The 17,700-nt window shown below is 55.1% G+C and overlaps 1 long non-coding RNA gene across 1 annotated transcript; it reads left to right on the top strand.

The window, feature by feature from the left end:
• The first annotated feature begins 8,025 nt into the window (after nucleotides 1-8,025).
• Nucleotides 8,026-12,686, top strand: LOC118639021. Its single transcript, XR_004961139.1, has 6 exons — nucleotides 8,026-8,140; nucleotides 9,747-9,771; nucleotides 9,866-9,919; nucleotides 10,056-10,130; nucleotides 10,241-10,337; nucleotides 12,308-12,686. It is a non-coding gene; the product is annotated as an uncharacterized LOC118639021 (long non-coding RNA).
• The last annotated feature ends 5,014 nt before the right edge of the window (nucleotides 12,687-17,700 follow it).

Here is a 17,700-nt window from a genome sequence, read left to right as displayed (position 1 = left end):
CATCCATCCATCCATCCATCCATCATCCATCCATCCATCCATCATCCATCCATCCATCATCATCCATCATCCATCCATCCATCCATCCATCATCCATCCATCCATCCATCCATCATCCATCCATCCATCCATCCATCCATCATCCATCCATCCATCCACATCCATCATCCATCCACCCATCATCCATCATCCATCCATCCCGCCGCCATCCATCCACCCATCATCCATCCATCCATCCATCCATCCATCCACCCAGAGTTCATGCTGTATGATCCTGTTTCTCTGAAGTTCTAGAACAGGCCAAGCTAATATATGGCGATCGTAGGGGAATTGACAGGGCAGATGACGTGATCTATATCGCCATCTGGGAGGTGGTTAAATGGTGTTGTCCATGTAAAAATTTCACTGGGCTGCACATTGAACAATTGTGCACTTTACTGTGTAAGGAGAAGTTAAAAATAAATAAATACAGACAGTCTGGTAGGGCCTGAAGAGGTGACATTTGAGTAAATGCTCATGTCACCAGAACCCTGAATGCTCCCAGGCTGCTGCAGGCATCGTATTCCTTGGTGTAGCTTACACCCAGATCCTTGCCCTGGCTTCTTCAGGTACCATATTCCTTGGTGTAGCTTACACCCAGGTCCTTGCCCTGGCTTCTTCAGGTACCATATTCCTTGGTGTAGCTTACACCCAGATCCTTGCCCTGGCTTCTTCAGGTACCATATTCCTTGGTGTAGCTTACACCCAGATCCTTGCCCTGGCTTCTTCAGGTACCATATTCACCAGAGCTGGTCACACGAGTGGCACAGTGGACCCCGTGTAAATGGAAGAGGCCTGATGGGAACTCGGAAGGATTTGGGACAAATCGGCCCCCCGCGGAAGCAGAGCCTATAGGCCCTACTTTTCAATCAGAAATATGTCTTTCCCTTTACGGGTGAAATCAGCTTCTTATCAGCCAAGGGCCAGTCTGGAAGGAAATGAACCCCCACCTCCGCCCAGTCCAACTTGCCTGGATTCCAAGTGTCTGGTACTTGCTCGGAGAGAGATAAGAGTTATCGCCAGGAAAGGAAGATAATTCTCCTGGTGCTAACAAATGACTTAGTTCGCTTTCCTGTTTCACAGACAGTTTTTACATGATTCAATTGTTTAGAATGTTGGTGAACATTCAAACACATGGCATGTTATTTTAAAGGTGTTTTTTTGTGAAAATTAATGACTTTCACATTGGTAACCATTGATATAAGTGACTCAACAATAAGCCTACTAAATTTATTTTTGTCAATAGATATGCCATTTTGTTTGTTCATATTTTTTATCTTTTTCTTCAAGAAGACCCTTCAACATTTCATATAATATTGGTTAGGTGGTGATGAACTCCTTTAGCTTTTTCTTGTCTGGGAAACTCTTTATATGGCCATCGATTCTAAATGACATCTTTGCAGGATAGAGTAATCTTGGTTGTAGTTTCTTGCTTTTCATCACTCTGAATATTTCTTGCTGCTCCCTTCTGGCCTGCAAAGTTTCTTTTGAGAAATCAGCTGACAGTCTTATGGGAACTCCCTTGTAGGTATCTAACTGTTTTTCTCTTGCTGCTTTTAAGATTCTCTCTTTGTCTTGAACCTTTTACATTTTGATGATGATGTGTCTTGGTGTGGGCCTCTTGGGGTTCATCTTGTTTGGGACTCTCTGTGCTTCCTGGACTTATATGTCTGTTTCCTTCACCGAGTTAGGGAAGTTCTCTGTCATTTTTGTTTCAAATAGGTTTTCAATTCCTTGTTCTCTCTCTTCTCCTTCTGGCACCCCCAAGATGCGAATGTTGGTATGCTTGAAGTTGTCCCACTATCCTTATTTTTTTGGATTCTTTTTTCTTTTTTTCTTCCTTATATTCCAAATCGATGGTTTGCTTCTTGGCTTTACCTACTCTACTAGTTGATTGGGGTGCAGCCAAAGTCTCCAGCTCCCTCCTCCCTTGATATATGAAAAGAATCCTGAGAAGCAGGATGTTCCAGATCCCTACCCCAGGCATCCAGGTTGAATCACCCTGGGAGTGGAGACCCCTCTTGGTCTCCTTGTGGTTAGACCTGCGCAAGTAGCCAAATCACATTGTCCTCTCCCTCTAAGGGCTGCCAGCCGCTCACCCATACACCCTCTATATAACCCTGCTGTTGGAGATACCAGTGCTGACCCCACCCGAGGAGTCAGCCCGGCAGGTAACCCCCCAATAAAGTTCTCTTGCCTGAACCCAGGTGTGTTCCTCCTTTGGCCGACCTTTCACTATTGAATCTGTATAAATTATTATTATTTTTTCAGTTAGTGCCTCCTTCATTTCTGACTGTGCATCCTTCACTTCCAACTGGTCCTTTTTTATGCTCTTGAGGTCCTCACTAAGTTCATTGAAGTTCTCACTCAGTTCATTGAGCATCCTTATAAACCGTGTTTTGAACTCTGCATCTGTTAGGTTGCTTATCTCCATTTTGCTTAGGTCTTTTCCTGGAGTTTTGTTCTGTTTTTTCACTTGGGACCTGTTTCTTTGTCTCCTCATTTTGGCTGCCTCCCTGTGTTTGTTTCTATGTATTAGGTAGAGTTGCTATGTCTCCTGCGCTTCCTAGGGTGGCCTGTTGTAGTAGGAGTCCTGTAGGGTCAAGTGGCACAGCCTCCCTGATCTCCCAGCTGGGCCCTCGAGGTGCACCCTCATGTGGACTGTACACCCCTCTGTTGTATTTGAGTCTTGATTGCTGTTGGTACATCAATGAGAGGGTTTTACTCAGGCTGATCAGCTGCAAGGACTGGCTGTGCCCACTGACTGCTGACCTCTGACCACCTTGGAGGATCAGCTGTGCAGGGGCCACCACACAGAGCAAGACTTACTTCAGCAGGGCTCTGGTACCCACTGAGTCCACTCCTTGAGTGTGTCATTTGTGGAGGTGGTTGGGTGGTGGTGCTTCACAGTGTTCTGAAGCTGTCCACTGGGTGTGCTGGCTCTGGGGCCAGGTCAGCCACTGCCTGTGTTCTACCCGGGGCCGCCAGGCATAAGCTACAAAGTGATCTGCAGATGGCTGCTTCCTGTGCTGGGCTTGGAGGTGCCCGGGAAAAGCCAAGTTGTGAACCAAGGCTGGTTGCTTCTAGTGCCAGGCCTGGGGCCACTTTGAGTGAGGTATGGGGCTAGCTGAGACCAGATGCTGCTTGTTTGAAAGGATTTAGGAAAACCTGAAGCAGGATCCAAGACAGGACAATCTTATGGTAAAATAACTGGCAACAGCTTGGGTGGATGGGTGGGGCGGGGCCTCAGGGAATCACCAGGCCGGTTGCTGGAGCCCCAGATATGGGGACTATCTGCAACCCCAGGGAAGGACTCACCAAAGGAACAAAGGCCTCTGACAGCACATCTGTTCAGGAGAAAGCTGCCTCTCCAGCCGTAACCCCAATGCCAAACAGCTCAGTTCTTCCCCGAATGTCTCTGGTGCCTTTCAAGCTGCCTTCCTCACACTGGAGCCTGGAGGGTGTGAGTCCGAGTAAGTCCGTGCGCGGGCCCTTTAAGGAGCTGCCTGGGGCTCCAGCTGCCTCAGCCTCCCTGAGCCTCAGTTCCCACTGGTTTTCCCAGCCAGGAGTGATGGGACTCCTCTCTTGGCACTGGAACCCTGAGCGGGGCATCTGGTGTGGGACGGGGACCCCTCAGTCCTCAGGGAGGACCTTCCCAGCCGAGGTGTCCTCCTGATTTGTATCCGCCACACGTGGGTGTGGGACCAGCCTGTCGCGCCTCCTCCCTTCCTACCAGCCTGGATGTGGCTGCTGCTTTAATTCCGTAGTTGTAGGACTGCCATTCAGCTTGATTTCAGGTGGTTTTGAATGATGGTTGTTCTGTAGTTTAGTTGTAACTTTGATGTGGTTGTGGGAGGACAGATACCGCGTTTACCTACCTGCCATCTTGACCGGAAGTCCTCAATATTTTCTTGAAGATGCATTTATAGGACAAATATTTACGGAGTGTCTATTGCATGCCCCCCACCAGAGGCTGGCACACACCAAGGAGGGGGACAAAAGAGAAACACAGAGGGGATATTCTGGAGGGGAGACAGTTGACAGCATAGAACATCAGAATAAGTAAATACGTAGAAAGACAAGGCTGTGGCCTGGTGCGGCTCAGGGGTTGAACGTCGACCCAGGCACTAAGAGGTCGCCAGTTCGATTCACGGTCAGGGCACATGCCCAGGTTGTGGGCCTGATCCCCAGTGGGGGGTGTGCAGGAGGCGGCCAATCGATGTTCTCTCTCATCGATGTTTCTCTCTCTCCTTTCCTCTCTCTAAAATCAATAAAGAAAAAAAAAAAAGTCAAGGCTCTGTGTGCGTGTGTGTGACCGCGCTGTTGTGTGCCAATATGGGCCTCCAAGCATAGCAATGTGGTTGTATAGTCTCACTGTAAGTCTCAGCCCTGGCCTGATGTTGTGACTGTACTATTGTGCAGCTGTGTCTCCTGGGGGCAGGTGGGGTTGCGTGTTGCTGGGGTGTTGCATGCTGATGGGCATTAGTGATGTGCGTGTGCGTGCAGCTGTGCTGTTGTGTATCAGAGCCTGTGACTGATTTCTGCAGTGTGTGCTTTGTCTGCAACTGTGTCGCAGTGAGCTCGGATCTCTGGGTGAGATGTCCTGCCCCTGGCTGGGTGTGTGTGTGTGAGTGTGAGAGAGAGAGGTGGGGGGGAGGGTAGAGAAACCCAGCCCAGTAATCATTACTAATTCCTCCGACCTACCCCATTTCTGGATAACAGAGACCCCTTTGTTAGCAGCAGGAGAGAGTGTCTCTCTTCTCTTGAGGCACCTGGCAAGTTCTTGGCTTGTCAACAAAATGTCCTTTGAGCTCCCTGCGCCTGGTCCCTGCTGAACATGCTGGGAACATTGTTGAGCACAGCAGCCCTGTGACAACCAGGTGGTGGGGGCAATGAAGTGAGAACCCGAGGGGACACTAACCCAGCCTGAGGGAACACTGACTCAGCTTGTAATGGTATTGTTACAAAACAATTTTTTTTGGGGGGGAGGGAAAATTATGATTCATACAGATCTAAAAGCAAACGTGTTAAAGGTAAGGTGTTATGACAAGTTCAAAGGAGATAAAAGAGCAGACATATTTATTGATCAAGAATATGGAAACAGCCCGGCCAGTGTGGCTCAGTTGGCTGAGTGTCATCCTGGGCACCGAAATGTTGCCAGTTCAGTTCCTGGTCAGGGCACATGCCGGGGTTTCAGGCTTGATCTCCAGTAGGGGGCGTGCAGGAGGCAGTCTATCAATGTTTCCCTCCCACATTCATGTTTCTCTCTCTTTAAAAATCAATTTAAAAATCTAAAAAAGCCCTGGCCGGTTTGGTTCAGCGGTTGGAGTGTCGGCCTGCGGTCCTGAGAGACCCGGGTTCGGTTCCCGCTAAGGGCATGTACCTCGGTTGCAGTTTGTCCCCGGCCCTGGTCAGTTGTGTGGGTGGCAGCCACTCGATGTGTCCCTTTCACATCGATGTTTCTCTCTCTCTCTGTTCCTCTCTCTCCCTCCCATTCTACCTGAACAAAAAATGGAAAAATGTCCTCGGGTGAGGATAAAAAAAAAAAAAATCTGAAAAAAAAGAATATTGAAACAAATAGTGACAAAACATTTGGGGGCGGTCCTGTAGTCTGAATATGTGTGTCACCTAAGGTGATGGCATTAGGCAGTGGAGCCTTGGTCGTGAGAGTGGAGCCCTTGTGGGTGGAATTAGTGCCCTTAGAAAAGAGGCCCCCGACTGACCCCTCACTGGCCCCTTCCACCACGAGAGGACATCTCCAGAAGGGGCCGGCATGAACCACAAAGAGAGCCCTCCCTTGACCATGCTTGACACCTCGACCTCGGACTTCCAGCCTCCAGAACTGTGGGCATCAATTCTGTTGTTCACAAGTCACCCGGTCTCTAGTATTTTGTTACGGCAGCTCAAACGGACTGAGAGAGGAAAGGGTTGTCCGCCCGCCAGACAGAATTCATTTGCATGTCTGTGGAGAATTATTTTGCACTGTTATCACTTATCTACAATTTACGAAGTTCTAAAATATTCCCTAGAACCAGGTAAGTCTGAGTGATGTTATGGGTTGCACTGAGTCCCACCCACAATTCACATGTTGAAGTCCTCACCCCCTGGACCTCAGAATGGACCTTATTTGGAAACAGGGTCATTGTAGATGTCATAAGACTAGTGTCTTTATGAAATGTGGAAATTTAGACACAGTGACATGCGCTCGGGGAGAACACTGTGTGATCAAGGCAGAGATCAGGGCGATGCTTCTGCACACCAAGGAACGCCACGGTTCCCAGCAAAACGCCAGGAGCTGGGAGAGAAGCAGGGAAAAGATCCTTTCTCAGAGGCTTCCGAAGGAGCCTTGCTCACACCTTGATCCTGGAGTTCAGGCTGCTAGAACTGTGATATACATTTCTGTGGTTTAGGCCACTCAGGTTATAGTACTTTGTGATGACGGCCTAGCAAACAAATACAGAGAGATACTATAGACCCAGCATCATTTTCCACTGCACACAAAATTTTCCCTGCAATGTGTTGGAAATGATTACTGGAAGATGAACAAGAATCAGGCAGGAGAGGGTAGAAACAGCATGTGCAAAGGCCCAGAGGCAGGAAAATGTGTGAGGTCCCCAATAAGACTGCAGTGTTTCCGTGTGGCTAGGGCTTTGAGAGAAGGGGCAAGAAGGGACTGACGTGACCAAGCAGGGGCTTTGCTCCGAGGGCCCCAGAAGCCACTGAAAGAGACTGTGCCCAGCCCTGTGTTAAGTGCTCTACGCCTCAGGCTCGTCATCTCTAAGACGGCGAGGATCCGAGGTCACACAGCAACAGAGGTGGAATGGAATTGAATCTTGTCTGCCACCTGCCCTGAGAGGTCAGGGCGATAGCAGGTGAGGACCAGGGAGGCGAAGACAGAAATTGGGGTAAGAAGACCTCCCAGTAAGTCAGTCTTTACTGAGCCGTCCCCATTGACAGACCTGCTCTAGCTCCTTCCATGCGTGTGAACTCATTTGAGGCTCCAACAACCCCGGGAGAGAAGCACTATTTTCAGGGTGTCTCCCCACTGGCCAAACCGCGCCCAGGGCAGGGACTTTGTTTATTTTTGTCATCTCTGAATCTCCAGAACTAGGGCTGCAGGTAGGTCTGCTGTATAGTCCCTGACGGCCATCACGTCCATCTTCCAGATGGGGAAACTGAGGTTCAGAGAGAGAAGCATCCACACTCACCCCTTAACTCAGCTGCTAGCACTTTCCCTGAACCCCTCACCTCGAGAGAGAGCTGGAAGGCACAGAAACAGGGACTGAAAAGGCGTCCAGCGTCGCCCTGACCCAGTTGCAGGAACTTAATACGGCAGTGTGGGGCCCTGGTGCGCTCCCTGGAAACCTCCGTTTTCCGTGTTGGGCCCCTTTGGTGCCCTGAGTCCTTTTGGACCCGGTCCGGTCGCCCTGACACCCCGCCTAGGGGCCAAGAGCTAACCCCTTGCCCTGGCCGGGTACCTCAGTTGGTTAAAGTGTCCCCCTTACACTCCAAGGTCCTGGGTTCAATCCAGGGTAAGGCATACAAGAATCAATCAATGAATGCATGAATAAGGGGAACAACAAATAAATGTTTCTGTCTCTCTCTCTTCCTCTCTCTCTAAAGTCAGTAAGTAAACATTTTTTAAGAAGCCGGTTGTGAAAGAGCAACCCACCTCTGCAACTTTAACCTTTGCAATTTCACCTCCTCTGCAATTTCGTTTCCAGACCCGAGCCTTAGGCCCTGAACTCCGCCCCGCCAGGCCGTACCATTCAGGCCGGAGGGGGATCCTGGAGGGGACTCGCAGGGCTTCTCCCGGGACTCCCTGGTCCCCACGCCCCCGGACCCACCGGGGGCAGAGGGGGGAGGCTTGGCGAGGGGGTCAGGTTGGCCGGCCGCGGGGCCCGTGGCCCCCCGCTGTGGGCACTCCTCCCCGACTCCCCCCCCCCCCGCATTGGTTCGCGCCGTGAAAAGCGGAGGACAGTCCTGGGTGCGGCTCCGAGCCTGTGCACACCCCGCAGTCCTTGGACGAGGTCGCCTGCGCCCGGGTCCGGCGGATGCAGCGCTCGCGGGTCATGGCTCTCGCAGTCCGAGTCGTTTATTGGTACGATGAGGATAGAGGACCATCCGGACCCAGCTGGGTCCCAAAGGAGCTGGGGGTGTCAGAGGCAGGACTCATGGGGACCCTCCCCTGGAACCCGGACTCGTGTGTGTGTGTGTGTGTGTGCGCGCGCGCTCGTCGTGTGTGTGTGTGTGTGCGCGCGCGTGTGTGCATGTGTGTATGTGTGCGCGCGCCTGTGTGTGTGCTCGTGTGTGTGTGTGTGTGTGTGTGTGTGTGCGTGTGCGCGCGCTCAGTGGGCGATCACGGGGGCGAAGAGTAGCGGGCCTTGACCCCTCCCGTGTGGGACCTTCTGGACATCTCAGGTGACCAAAGGGAGACCTGAGACGCGGGTGTGGCCATTTGCAACCTCCGGACTCTGGGAGTCAGTTTGGGGGATGGGGTCAGACTGGTCATGGGAGAGGCCCACCCTCAAGGCTTAGGGGTCCCCTCCCCCAGTACCCTGAGCGGTCCTGGGGCAGGTTCGGTGTGGGTTTGGCAAGGAAGGAATACAGGGGATGGACCCCGCTACCGACCCTGCGCCTCCGGCCTCGGTTTCCCCATCTGGAGAGGCAGAGGGCGATTGTTCTGGTCGCGGGGGACGGAGGCCCTGTGCGGTGTGGAGCACGTTGGTGTGACTCCCGGATAGAGCGGGCCAGCCCAGGAAGGAGGGCACTTTCTCTCGGTGACGGCTCTGCCCTGTCACCTGTACTGTGCTGACACCCACGGGCAAGCAGGCCCGGGGCACTGGGTAGATACACGGTCTGTGAATTTCCCTCGGGGAAACCTCTTGCGGGAGGGGAATTCTTGCTCCATTTTACCGGGGAGGAAACAGGCTGGGAGTGGGGCGGGCAGGTCAGTACCTGGCGGTGCAGACGGCAGCCACAGGGGACCGTGGGGTCTGGGTCCGCTGGCTGGCCTGTTGGTGAAATGCCCAGCAGGGCAGCCGGGGTTTTGGGAGGATCAGATCTGTCTGTTAGAAATGCCGTCTGGGCAAAGCACAGGCTGGGGTCACATTTTGAGGCCCCGTGGAGGCCAGTGCCCCAGACTCCAGTCCTGAAAGAGCCGGCAGTGGGGGCTGGGGAGGCGTCAGATTTCATCCTGGGGTGGGGGTGGGGGATCCCGCAGAGCCTTCCATGGCTGTGGGGGCGGGTGAGGGTGTACTGGGAGGGGGTGGGGTGTTGTTTCTGCAGTTCTCATCCTAACTCAGTTCTCCCCGAATTCCTCCCCATTCCTTCCTCCTTCCTCCTGCCTGTGTCCTGGTTCCTGGTTCCTCCTTCCTCACTTCCTTGTCATGCGTGTGGTCTCCTTGTCCCCCCTTTTCTCCACCCCTCCTTCTGTGTCTTGTGTCCCTTGCTCTGTTTCGGTTTTCTTTGTGTGGGTGTCTGCCCCCTTCCTGTGTCCCCGCCTCCCCTTCTCTGTTCCCCTCCCCAACATCTGTGTGTCTTCCCTCTCTCTTGAGGGTGTCTGTCCCCTCCTTGGCTTTATCATCTGTGTCCTTCATTTCTCCTGGCCCCCGGCTGTTTCCTCCATCTCCCCCGCCTGCCTCTCGCTGGCCCCCACTGCCCCCCTCTCTCGCTGGCCCCCACTCTCTTGGACTCTGTCCCACCAGTGGCGCTTGAGGCTACAAGCCCAAGGTAAGCATAGGGTCGGGGCAGGAGGCGTCCTGGGAAGATGGGGGAGGAGGGCTAGGTGACCCCTGTTGACCCCTACTGTGACCCCCCCTTACAGTATCTTCAGCTCAAGCAGAAGCTAGAAGATGAGTTCCCCGGACGCCTGGACATCGTGAGTCCTGGGCCTGGGGTAGGACTCAAACATGGGTCACTTTGTCTGTCCCTCAGCCCTGGATGTCAGTGCGGTGGGAAGGGGCGGGTGTCCCCAAGCGGGCATCTCAGCCCCTCTAACCTTTCTGTCTCCGCAGTGTGGCGAGGGGACCCCCCAGGTTACTGGGTTCTTTGAAGTAACGGTAGCAGGGAAGTTGGTTCACTCTAAGAAGGTATGTCTGTCTGTCTATCCATCCGGGCTCATTTTGGGGCTGGAAGGGGTGTTAGGCCTGGGCTTGGTGTCTTGGACCCAGCTCACCACTCCCCCTCCTTCGGTCCCCAGGGAGGCGATGGCTTCGTGGACACAGAGAGCAAGTTCCTGAAGCTGGTGGCCGCCATCAAATCCGCCTTGGCTCAGGCGAATGTGCCCTGAGGCAGAGGTGAGGGGGCTCTGCTCCTGGACCCTAGAGTGTCCCCCCACACCCGGGACTAGCCCCCCCCCAATACATCCACTATGAGTAGCTATTTTCCTACATTGTCGGGATCCCATAACCCTTCCAGTGCCTTCTGACCCGGTTTCCCATCTCCAAGCCGTGTGTTCGAGATGAGCCCCACGCCAACCTGTTCTAGAACTGGGCACCACGGCCAGCCCGTCCATAGCCAAGTCTGGCTCCTGACGCTCAAGCCTGGAGGCGCTTCCCACCACCCTCCACACTTGGGTGCCGGGTTCCAACGAGTGTAGACCGAGCACCTACCCCAGCGTCCCGTGGACTCAGGCTTCTGCCCCCAGCATGTTTTATGCCAGAAAACTGGTCTGAAATGCTTCCTAAGGGGGCTTTGCTAGATCACAGTGAGGCCCCGTTCAGTGGGAATTGGGACACGCGGATTCAGTTAACGTGATACGAAAGTGCAAGTGTCATGCGTGTGGGTCTGAAATGAGGTGAGCCTCCCTGATTTGAGCAAAACCATCAAGAGCTGTGTAATTTCAAAGCTGCATGAGCTGAATCAGTGTGGGCTGTTGCTGTCAGGAGTGGGTGGGGTGCGCCCAGGTGGGATGAGTACTCAGAGAGTGGACTGGAGCCCATCCCTTGCCTAAACACACCATTTGCCACTTGGAAACCGGCAGCAATTCAAAGGTGTTTACACATATCAGCAGGAGGTTTACAGGGACTCCAGAGAGGTCCATCAGTGGATGATTTCAGTCAACAGAAGCAGAAATGGGACAGACGTAAAGAAAGGCGACTGGGAAAGAGTGATTTTTTTTTTTTCAATTTTTTCCTTTATTGATTTTAGAGAGGGAGGAAGTGAGAGGGAGAGAGAGAGAAACATCGATGAGAGAGAACACGATTGGCCGCCTCCTGCATGCCCCCCACTGGGGATCGGGCCCACAACCTGGGCATGTGTCCTGACGGGGAATCGAACCGGCGAACTCTTGGTGCATGGGTCAACGCTCAACCACTGAGCCACACCTGCCGGATGGGAAAGAGTGATTCTTATTTGCATGGATTGTGAGGACATTTTCAGGGTCGGAGATTTGCTGGAAGGCCCCACAGAACCCGGCAAGGCTGATACACCTCAGGTTCCAATTCATTCCAGGGAAGGGATAGAGATTCAAGTCCGGGAAGGGAAGAGGGGCCTGGGGCGGGGGCCAGGAGAGACCCAGCATGAGCTCCCAGGGAAGTCAGGGGGACAGCACAGTCCTCTAGTGGTGGTCTGTGCCCACAGGCGGGGAGTACTGCCAGCCCGGGACAGTCACCTGATGCTTGGAGTCCGGGGTTGCTATTGGGGGTCCCTCATAGAGACATAGCTGAGTGCCTGCGTGGGTGGCCTCAGTTTCCAGCCCCTGCAGAGGTCAAGAGCTGCTCCCAAGGGGCCAAGGCCCCTTCAATTTCATTGTTAGCACAGGTGAGCCCGTGTGGCCCAGGCCCCAGAGAAAGCAGGACATTACCAGGCAGGACATTCCGAGGTCACGCCCACTCAGCCTGTGTTGGGCAAGGCGAGCCCGGCCTCCTCAGCTGGTGGCCAGGGGCGAGGTCCCCCCTGGAGTGGGCTGGCTGGGGGGCGGGGTCAAAGAAATCAGTTTCAGCTGTGCTGGCTTCCCTGGAAACTGCCCTCACCTGCAGGGAGGGGACGTGGCGGGCTGTCTGTAAGTCCGCGGGGCGCCCACCAGCCCTTCACAGCGGGGCTCCGCCTGCCTCCTGCAGCCTCTCAGGGCGACTCCACTGAGAAATCGGTCCGGGCCCACCTCGCCCTGTGGGTTAGCATTTCCCCTCGTGGTCGCCCGCTGTCCTCCGGCCTCATTTTTTCCTGGAGCTGCATTTTCCCGTGTGGCCCTCATTGCCCTTCCCTACGGGCCACATCCCGGTCTCTCTCCCTGCAAGCTGACCCCTTCCCCCTCTTTTCTGCACAGTGGTGACCTTGGCCCAGCCCCTCTCGGCAGACGCTTCATGATGGGATGGACTGAAATGCCTCTTGGATGCCGGGTCTGTCCCTGATGTTCTGCGGCTGTCGGGCGGGACCAAGATGACTGTCCCTTGTCTTTGCCTGTGTGTGTGTGTGTCTCCCCGAGATCCAGTTTTACACAATGGCCCTTCCCCCTCCCCCCTTCCTCCATCCCTCTCCCTGCAGTCCCCCATGTCTCCCTGTCTCCCCTCTGGTGTTTGGGGTGGTCCAGCTCCAGGTTCCTTCCCCAGGAGGAGCCGAGAGAGGGATCCTGAGGTGTGAGTCTCATGTCTCAGCCACGTTTGCCGCGGTTCACAGCTCAATAAATACTGAACGAGTCTAACAGACCTGCCCGTGTTCTCGAGCGTCCATTTCCTCCTGGAAACCCCCTCCGTCTGCACCCCAGGAACGCAGCCCCAGGTATGGGGTGCTCAGGTGCAGGCCCCTGGCTGATGAACAAGCATCTTCAGCAGCTCTGAGGTTATGCAAATGAAGTGCAGCGGAGACAGAAATTTGAAGGGGACTCAGACTCCCAGATCATTTGTCCGACTCAGGCGTGCCAGTGGCCCAGACTCTGACACTGTTAGTTTGCGGGGGTTGCCATGACAACACACCACAGACCAGGTGGCCCCACACAAACCTTTCCTTCCTCATGGTGCTGGGGGCTGGAGGGCTGAGATCGAGGTGTGCACAGGTTTGCTTTCTCCTGAGGCCTCGGCCTGTCTTGCCGATGGTCAACTTCTCCCTGTGTCCTCAGTGACCTCTGCATATGTCCCCTGGTGAGCAGTGTCCACAGTTCCTCTTATAAGACAACAGGCAGCCTTGGCTGGTTTGGCTCAGCAGCTAGAGCGTCGGCCTACGGTCCAGGGAGGACACCAGGCCGATTAGAAAAGGCCCCTTTCACGCTTTTTTTTAAAAGAAAAACTTGGGTTTGTCAATTTGTTGTGATTTTTAAATATTTTTTTTGTTGGTTGGTTTTGTTTTATTCCTCAGCCGAGGATATGTTTCTATTTGTCATCAGAGTGGGAGGGAAGGAGAGAGAGAGAGAGAAGCATCGACGTGTTAGAGCTACAATGACCGGTTGCCTCCCCCACCACCCGACCAGGACCGGGGTGATGTTTCCCTCTCCCTTCCTGTCTCTCTACAATCAGTCAATAACATTTTAAAATGAAAAAGATCGAACATCTCCCAGATGGGTTGTGAGCCAGTGACTGACCTCTGCCATTTAATCTTTGCAAGTTCACCCCCAGCAATTTTGTTTCCAGCCAGTAGCCTTAGGCCCTGAACCCCGCTCCACGGGGCGAACCATTCAGGCCGGAGGGGGACCCCAAGGGGACTCGCAGGATTTCTCCCCGCGACTCCCTGGTCCCCACGCTCCCTGACGCACCAGGGGGAAGGGGGGAGGCTTGGCGAGGGGTTCAGGGTGGCTGGCCCCGTGACCCGTGGCCCCCGCTGTGGGCGCTCCCCCCAGACCCCCACGTTGGTTCGCGCGGTGGAACCCGGAGGACGGCCGTGGGTGCGGCTCTCTCCCCGCACAGACCCCCAGCCCTCACCGAGGTCGGTTGGGGTCCAGAGGATGCTGCGCTCACGGGTCGTGGCTCTCGCGGTCCGAGTCCTTTATTGGTAAGAGGAGGTCAGAGGGCCCCAAAGGAGCCGGGCGCCGGGCGGGGGGCGTCAGGGGCAGTTCAGACGGGGACCCTCCTCTTGAACCCGGATTCGCGCGTGTGGGCGGTGGGCGAGAGTGGGAGCGCAGGATGGGGGCCTTGACCCCTCCCGTGTGTGAGCCTCTGGGCATCGCCGGTGACCAAAGGCAGACAGACCTGAGGGCCGGTGTGGACGTTTGAAACCTCTGGCCCCGGGGAGTCCGTTTGGGGGATGGGGTCCGATCGGTAACGGGAGAGGCGCACCTTCTAGCCTTAGGTGTCCCCTCCCCCAGCACCATGAACAATATTGGGGTGGGGGAGGAAAGTTCAGCAGGTTCCAGCAGGTTCGGTGTGGGTTTGGCAAGGAAGGAATACACTGGATGGACCCCGCTACCAACCCTGCACCTCCTGGCCTCCGTTTTCCCATCTGGAGAGGAACAGAGCAATTAAAAAAAAAGTTTTTTAAAAAACTTTATTGATGTTAGAGAGAGGGAGAGAGCTAGAAACATCGATGAGAGGGAACATTGACTGGCTGCCTCCTGCATGCCTCCTTCTGGGGACCCGGCCTACAACCTGGGCGTGTGCCCCGACTGGGAATGAAGCTGGTGACCTCTTGGTATGTGTGTCGTCGCTCAACCACTGAGCAACACCGCCGGGTGGAAGAGAGGGATTGTCCCCATGGACGGAGGCCCGTGGGCGGTGTTGAGCACGTTGGTGTGACTCCCGGATAGAGCGGGAAAGCCCAGGGAGAGGGCACTTTCTCTCGGTGACGGCTCTGCCCTGTCACCTGTACTGTGCTGACACCCACGGGCAAGCAGGCCCGGGGCACTTGGTAGATACACGGTCTGTGAATTTCCCTCGGGGAAACCTCTTGCGGGAGGGGAATTCTTGCTCCATCTTACCGGGGAGGAAACAGGCTGGGAGTGGGGCGGGCAGGTCAGTGGCTTGCGGTGCCCACGGCAGCCACAGGGGACCGTGGGGTCTGGGTCCGCTGGCTGGCCTGTTGGTGAAATGCCCAGCAGGGCAGCCGGGGTTTTGGGAGGATCAGATCTGTCCGTTAGAAATGCTGTGTGGGGGAGACCAGTCCGGTTTGGCTCAGCGGTTAGAGCATTGGCCAGTAGACCAATGAGTCACAGGTTCGATTCTGGTCAAGGCCACGTACCTTGGTTGTAGTTCGGTTCCTGGCCCTGGTCGGGGTCGTGCTGGAGGCAATGATTCAATATGAGATCGATGTTCCTCTCTCCCTCCCTCCCTCCTACTCTCTCTGAAGATAAATGGAAAAATATCCTCCGGTGAGGATTAAGAAAAACCAAAAACAAAAAGAAATGCCGTCTGGGCAAAGCACAGGGTGGGGTGGGATTCTGAGGCCCCGTGGAGGTCAGTGCACCAGACTCCAGTCCTGAAAGAGCCTGAACTAGGGGCTGGGGAGGCGTCAGATTGATCCTCAGGACTGGGGGCCCCTCAGAGCCTCCCAAGCTGTGGGGGTGGGTGAGGATGTACCGGAGGGGGTGGGGTGTTGTTTCTGCAGTTCTCGGCTAACCCAGTTCTCTCTTATTTCCTCCCCATTCCTTCCTGGTTCCTCCTGACTCCTTCCTCCTGCTCGTGGTCTCCTTGTCGCCCCCTTTTCTCCACCCCTCCTTCTGTGTCTTGTGTCCCTTGTCACCCCCTTTTCTCCACCCCTCCGTCTGTGTCTTGTGTCCCTTGCTCTGTTTCGGTTTTCTTTGTGTGGGTGTCTGCCCCCTTCCTGTGTCCCCGCCTCCCCTTCTCTGTTCCCCTCCCCAACATCTGTGTGTCTTCCCTCTCTCTTGAGGGTGTCTGTCCCCTCCTTGGCTTTATCATCTGTGTCCTTCATTTCTCCTGGCCCCCGGCTGTTTCCTCCATCTCCCCCGCCTGCCTCTCCCTGGACCCCACTGTCCCCCTCTCTCGCTGGCCCCCACTCTCTTGGACTCTGTCCCACCAGTGGCGCTTGAGGCTACAAGCCCAAGGTAAGCATAGGGTCGGGGCAGGAGGCGTCCTGGGAAGATGGGGGAGGAGGGCTAGGTGACCCCTGGTGACCCCTACTGTGACCCCCCCTTACAGTATCTTCAGCTCAAGCAGAAGCTAGAAGATGAGTTCCCCGGACGCCTGGACATCGTGAGTCCTGGGCCTGGGGTAGGACTCAAACATGGGTCACTTTGTCTGTCCCTCAGCCCTGGATGTCAGTGCGGTGGGAAGGGGCGGGTGTCCCCAAGCGGGCATCTCAGCCCCTCTAACCTCTCTGTCTGCGCAGTGTGGTGAGGCGACTCCCAAGGTTACCGGGTTCTTTGAAGTAACGGTAGCAGGGAGGTTGGTTCACTCTAAGAAGGTATGTCTGTCTGTCTGTCTGTCCATCCAGGCTCATTTTGGGGCTGGGAGGGGTGTTAGGCCTGGGCTTGGTGGTCCCAGCTCACCACTCCCCCTCCATCGGTCCCCAGGGAGGCGATGGCTATGTGGACACAGAGAGCAAGTTCCTGAAGCTGGTGGCCGCCATCAAATCCGCCTTGGCTCAGGCGAATGTGCCCTGAGGCAGAGGTGAGGGGGCTCCGCTCCTGGACCCTAGAGTGTCCCCCACCCCCGGGACTAGCCCCCCCCCCCCAATACATCCACTACGAGTAGCCATTTTCCTACATTGTCGGGATCCCATAACCCTTCCAGTGCCTTCTGACCCAGTTTCCCATCTCCAAGCCGTGTGTTCGAGATGAGCCCCACGCCAACCGTCCAGCCCGTCCATAGCCAAGTCTGGCTCCTGACCCACACTTGGGTGCTGGGTTTTACCGAGTACAGACCGAGCACCTACCCCAGCGTCCTGTGGACTCAGGCTTCTGCCCCCAGCAGGCTTTACGCCAGAAAACTGGTCTGAAATGCTCTCAACTCACGTTCCCTTCCTAAGGGGGCTTTGCTAGATCACAGTGAGGCCCCCTTCAGTGGGAATTGGGACACGCAGATTCAGTTAACGTGATGCAAAAGTGCAAGTGTCACGCGTGTGGGTCTGAAATGAGGTGAGCCTCCCTGATTTGAGCAAACCCATCAAGAGCTGTGTAATTTCAAAGCTGCATGAGCTGAATCAGTGTGGGCTGTTGCTGTCAGGAGTGGGTGGGGGTGCGCCCAGGTGGGATGAGTACTCAGTGGATTGGAGCCCATCCCTTGCCTAACACACCATTTTCCACTTGGAAACCGGCAGCAATTCAAAGGTGTTTACTCTGGGGGCTGGAGGGCTGGGATCGAGGTGTCCACGGGTTTGCTTTCCCCAGAGGGACTCCAGAGAGGTCCGTCAGTGGATGATTTCAGTCAACAGAAGCAGAAATGGGATTGATGTAAAGAAAGGGGAGTGGGAAAGAGTGATTCTTATTTGCCTGGATTGTGAGGACATTTTCAGGGGTCCCCAAGACCACCCTCAGGATGGGGGATTTGCTGGAAGGCCCCACAGAACCCGGCAAGGCTGATACACCTCAGGTTCCCGTTCACTCCAGGGAAGGGATAGAGATTCAAGTCCGGGAAGGGAAGAGGGGCCTGGGGCCGGGGCCAGGAGAGACCCAGCATGAGCTCCCAGGGAAGTCAGAGGGACAGCACAGTCCTCCAGTGGTGGTCTGTGCCCACAGGCGGGGAGTACTGCCAGCCCGGGACAGTCACCTGATGCTTGGGGTCCCTCGTTGCTATTGGGGGTCCCTCATAGAGACATAGCTGAGTGCCTGCGTGGGTG

Source organism: Molossus molossus, unplaced genomic scaffold, assembly GCF_014108415.1.
Source record: "Molossus molossus isolate mMolMol1 unplaced genomic scaffold, mMolMol1.p scaffold_m16_p_21, whole genome shotgun sequence".
In the NCBI taxonomy this organism is placed as follows: Eukaryota; Metazoa; Chordata; class Mammalia; order Chiroptera; family Molossidae; genus Molossus; species Molossus molossus.
This window is presented reverse-complemented; position numbering and strand designations above follow the sequence as displayed.